This window comes from Arachis ipaensis, chromosome B2, assembly GCF_059453495.1.
Source record: "Arachis ipaensis isolate K30076 ecotype BB chromosome B2, ASM5945349v1, whole genome shotgun sequence".
Classification (NCBI taxonomy): Eukaryota; Viridiplantae; Streptophyta; class Magnoliopsida; order Fabales; family Fabaceae; genus Arachis; species Arachis ipaensis.
In genome coordinates, this window is record NC_142437.1 from 76,511,291 (window position 1) to 76,517,172 (window position 5,882).

General features: G+C 37.6%; 1 non-coding gene across 1 annotated transcript; it reads left to right on the forward strand.

Moving 5' to 3' along the window:
* Nucleotides 1-1,085: 1,085 nt before the first annotated feature.
* Nucleotides 1,086-1,189, forward strand: LOC148574455 (small nucleolar RNA R71). Its single transcript, XR_015906291.1, has one exon. It is a non-coding gene; the product is annotated as a small nucleolar RNA R71 (small nucleolar RNA).
* Nucleotides 1,190-5,882: the final 4,693 nt, after the last annotated feature.

A 5,882-nucleotide genomic window follows, 5' to 3' on the forward strand; every position in this document is an offset into this window, starting at 1 on the left:
ACGCGTACCTGACAACCACTTCCGTTCTATATGCAATAGCTTGAGTGTATATCTCTTGGCCTCCTAGTTCATGACGCATGGTTGCCTTTCCTAACAACAGAGCATTCCATTCTGTGAGATCAGAGTCTTCATGGTATAGGCTAGAACCATTGGCAACATTCCTGAGATCCTGAAAGTCTAAACCTTGTCTGTGGTATTCCGAGTAGGATCTGGGAAGGGATGACTGCGACGAGCTTCAAACCTGCGAATGTGAGGCACAAGTGACAGTGTGCAAAAGGACAATGGTCATATTCCGACGCTAGCGGGAACCGACAGATGATTAGTTGTGCGGTGATAGCGCATATGGATTTGTTTTTATTCGAGAGGATCAATACAGATTGCCATGGAAGGAGGTAACGCATGGTTGGAAGAAGGCAATAGGAAAGCAGAGGTTCAGAAGCAACAAAGCATCTCCGTACGCTTATCTGAAATTCCCACCATTGAATTACATAAGTATTTCTATCTTATTTTGTGTTTTATTTATAATTTAAGTATCAAAATCCCATAACCATTTTAATCCACCTGACTGAGATTTACAAGATGACCATAGCTTGCTTCAAGCCAACAATCTCCGTGGGATCGACCCTTACTCACGTAAGGTATTACTTGGACGACCCAGTGCACTTGCTGGTTAGTTGCATCGGAGTTGTGAAGAAGTGTTGAAATCACTATTTCGCCATACCAAGTTTCTTAAATCACAACGTGCACCAGTACTCTTGTTGAAATTATCTCTCAATGGCTGAGCTAGTTGCACATGGGATTACTCCTCTTGAGTCTACAACATCGTCCTCCAGTTCCTTCTGCTGCTTGTTTCCAAGAACATTGTTGAACTCGTGGACGAACTACACCAAGATAGTCTTGCAATGTAAGTATCTATCAAAGAATGCATGCATACTCTCACTCCTTTGCGTACTCCTCATAGAAGCCCAAAATTGACCCTTGAAACAAGTCTACACAAAACAAACCATAGACTGTCATGTAGTGTAGTCTTATCCCGAGGCTTCATATCTTGAGTGAAGTAGCTGATCAACACTAGCCTGTCAATCATGTGATGGGGGCATGCGTCCAGAAGGTTCTTAAAGCGCTCCCAGTACTCATAGAGAGTATCTGATTCACCTTGTACAATGCAGGAAATCTCTTTCCTCAATCTATCTATAACTTCAGCTGGAAAGTATTTTTCCAAGAATTTTCTCCTGAGCGTATCCCAGTTGGTGACAGTTGCTTCAGGTTGGGAGTAGTACCACTCCCTTGCTTTTCCCTCAAGAGAAAACGGGAAGGCGGTTAACAGAATAGAAGTTTTATTTGCACCATGACACCTAACAGTAGAACAGGCTGTCTGGAAATCCCTGAGGTGCTTGATGGGCTCCTGAGCAGGTAAGCCATGAAACTTAGGCATCAAGTTGATTAGTGCAGTCTTCATCTCAAAATCTGTAGCCAGAGTTGGATGATGCACTTGATACGGCTGCAGTGTAAAATCTAGGGCTCCAGCTTCCTGGAGAGTAATCCTCCTAGGTGCTTCCATGTTATCTGCACGTGAATCAACTGAATCAGTAGTAAAGGAGCTTGTTTCTTCCTCAGATGGCGGTTCAGATTCGCCCTCAGATGAGACTGGTGAATTGATAACAATCACTTTACCACCCTCAGAGGCTAACCGACACCGAGCTCACCTAATACGTGAAATAGTTCTTTCAATTTCAGGATCAAATGCGGCTAAGCTCGGATCAGGCAACGAACGCGTCATTCAATGAAAGAAACATACAGCTCATGATAATAAAATAAAATAAAATATGCAAATAAAATAAAAATATGTACACTAATTAATAATTTAGCACACAATTGCAACTCCCTGGCAACGGTGCCAAAAATTGATGCGTGGCAGAAATTAGACCAATTAAGAGATTATAATATAAGAACAGCGTTGCAAGTATAGCCTTTAACCAGCAAAAATCTGCCTTATCAATTTAGAAAGGTTGTCACAAAAATTTAGAATAAAAATACTGGGAGTATGAGTCCCAGGTCGTCTCCCAACGAGTTGCTAGAAAGGGTGCTAAGTTATTAATCAGGAGTTTTCCGAGAATTTTGAGAGTTGAATGACAGAAAATAAATAATTGTAATTAAGTACAATGAAAATTAAAAGGAATTTATATTATTCAAAATAAAAAGCCTTGACTGGGGGAATGATTAATTGGAAGTTCTATCCTTGTTGGAATTCTCTCAAGTGTAGTATAAAGAGGTTGTTGTTTTCACTTAGTTAACCCTTACTAAATAAAGAAAAGTCAAGTGATTGAGCTAACTCTTATTTGCAAATCCTAGTCCTCTCCCTTGGGAAGGTCTAGCGTTAGTAAATACAGAATTTAGCCAACAACTTCCAATTTAACTAATCACTTAAGCATTCCAACTCAAGTGCCTCCTTTTAATCAACCCCCATGTCAAGTTGGGAATCTACTCCATTGACATGAAAATTACTTACATAGAATTAAAAAGGGAATAAAAGAAAGACATGATAGACAATAACTACAAATTAATTAAAACTAAAAGTAATCCTTTTCATTAACAATCCATGAAAATAATCCAATTGTAACTTTAAACAAGAATTAAGAATATGGAATAAATAAAAGAGTAAGGAAACAAACTAGAATAGTATCTTCAACGGAAGTGATGACTCTTCAATATCCAAAGCAAAAACATAAAACTATAGAACTATGAACGTAAAGAAAACCTAGAGGAAGAGTAGTTCTCTCTCTAGATTCAGATCTAAAAACCTAAAACTATGCTAATGAGAATGTGTGTTGAGTCTCTGCAGGTTTCCTGGCTCTATTTTGTATTTTTGGGCCAAAAAATGGGTCAAAACTCGGCCCGAAATCGCCCCCAACATTTTCTGTTATTTCTGCAGATCACGCATGTCACGCCTACGCGTCAGTCACGCGTGCGCGTCGCTGGTCGTTTTGGTGTGTCACGCGCACGCGTCCTTGTGCAGACTCCAACCCACGCGTACGCGTCAGGCACGCGCACGCTGAAAGAATCGGAAGATTGATGGTTTAGAAGTTATAATAAACTCTCATTGTATGTATAGTTACTAAACCAAGCAATCAACCTTTCTTACAAAAGTTTTGGTTGTCACAAGTAACAAACCCCTTAAAATTGATAACCGAGTATTTAAACTTCGGGTCGTCTTCTCAAGGAATTGCAGGGAGGTATGTTCTTATTATTGGTTATGAGTTTTGTAAATTGGAGATTTTTGGAGCTTGGGCAATGAGCACAGATATATTTAAATGACAAATAAAATAAATAAATAACTGTAAAATAAACTTTTGGCAAGGTATGAGAAATTAGAAGTCCAGACTTAGTTATCCTTATCAATAATAATGGAAGTTGAATCTTAATTCCACTTAGTTAACCTTTATTAAAGCAAAGGAAGTTCAAGGGATAAATTGGTTTGATCTTCGAATCCTATTTATTTCCTAAGAAAAGATTGGGATTATTGAAGTTCAATTCAATTGGCAAGATAACAATTATCAATTATGCTGTTGAATTGGATAACTCCTGAGTTACTGATTTCTTAACCAAAACCAAAAGGGAAAAAGTAAATCTACTGGAATAAAAATGCCTTCAGATGGGAAGCAATAATCATGTAAATAAAAGAAAGCAATAATAACTGAAATACCTCAAATAATATTAATTCAAAGAAAATCATAACATGAATGTAGCATAAGCCAAATAGGCAACATAACTAATATAAGCATTAAAGTATCTAAAAATAAGAGATAAATATAAAGTAAAAGAACATTGAACCTGGGATTTAGAGGCACTCCTAAAACTAAGAGAAATCCTAAATCCTAATCCTAAGAGAGAGGAGAGAACCTCTCTCTCTAAAAATACATCAACTCCTAAAATTGTGAATATGAAAGCTTGTTGATGAATGGATGCATTCCCCCACTTTATAGCCTCTAATTTGTGTTTTCTGAGCCGCAAACTGGGTCAGAAACAGCCCAGAATTCGCTGGTTGCGAATTCAAACACGCTGATTTTTGTCACTGCGACGCGGCCGCATGGGTCACGCGGTCGCGTCACCTAGCGTCAGGGAAACTATGGCATATTATATATCAAATCGAAGCCCCGGACGTTAGCTTTCCAACGCAACTAAAACCGCGTCATTTGGACATCTGTAGCTAAAGTTATAGCCGTTTGAGTGCGAAGAGGTCAGGCTGGACAACTTAGCAATTTCTTCAACTTCTTGTATTCCTTCCACTTTTGCATGCTTCCTTTCCATCCTCTGCACCATTCCTGCCCTGTAATCTCTGAAAGTACTTAACACACATATCAAGGCATCTAATGGTAATAACAGAGCATTAATATTAGCAAAGATAAGTCCAAAGAAACATGTTTTCAATTAAAACACATAATTAGGAAGGCAAATGTAAAACCATGCAAATAGTATGAATAAGTGGGTAAAGAGTAGATAAAAACCACTCAATTAAGCACAACATAAACCATGAAATAGTGGTTTATCACACGCGTCGCTGCGAATTTCTCCGTATCGCGCGCTTGCGTGAGCCATGTGTGCGCATCGATGTTCGCTGGTTATCTCCTTGGTTTATTGTGTTTCTTCCATTTTTGCAAGCTTCCTCTCCATTCTCTAAGCCATTCCTGCCCTATAAAGCCTGAAACACTTAACACACGGATCACGGCATCGAATGGTATAAAGGAGAATTAAAATATACAAATTAAAGATCTCTAGGAAGCAAGTTTTCAACCATAAAACAAAACTAGGAAGGGATTGTAAAATCATGCAAATCATATGAATAAGTGGGTAAAGACTTGATGAAACCACTCAAATAAACACAAGATAAACCATAAAATATTGGTTTATCACATATCCTTTTAACATTCTCCATCATTGGTGCTCAAAGCCTTTGGCTTTCTCTCTTCTTTTTGAAGGGGGTGTTTTGCACCTTGAGCCTAACCATGACTTTAAATGTTTTGTTTTCAAGATTTTGCTTGATACATAAGCACTACAAGCACTTGACTTGGATCCTTAGTCAGTGGTACTCAGAGCCTTTGGCTTCTCTTTCAACTCCCTTTTTTTTCCCATTACATGTTGCTCCTTCAAGGCTTTGTCAAGTGTAAAGATCCCATAATAGTCCACTAGACTAAGGCCTCAAGAAATTTGGCTCAGCTTGTGTTGAACATTCTTAGTTAGTTTAGCCTTTCAAACTCACATTGTCTTGCACTTTATGATCAATCTCTTTTTCTTTTTGTTCTTTCTTAGCACATGATCCTTGCCCACATTTAAAAGAAAGCACAATTATAATTGTGGGTTGTGATGGATAAGTAATGATATGCACTTGACTATCAAGACTCACAAATGTATTATATAAGATAGAACAAGATAACATATGCATATAATTAGAAATGAAGGAAACAAATAGAAGTCAACAATCTTAGTTCTCATTGTCATTATTTTCCTCTTCAACATACTTTTAGGCTATGTAGAGTATAGCCTCCAACACTAAACTTAGAATGGTTGCTTGTTCTCAAGAAACAAAGAAAAAATAGTGGTGATGAAAATAGTAATAATCATGATTGTCTAGTAGAAATAAGGAAATAAGGCAGAAATTCATTCAAATAAAACCAACAAAATTAAAAACAAAATGAAAGGAAAGACAAAATAAAATAAAATAAACATGTTGCTAATGTATTGCCATGGGGTGAACCTTATATGGGTTAAGTGTGGCAACACCAAACTTGGTGTGAGAACACCAAACTTTATGTGACACAATCAATGGGAGGCTGGTTAATCTATACTTTATATATATTTAAGTATTTGCTTAAGTAGTATTTTTA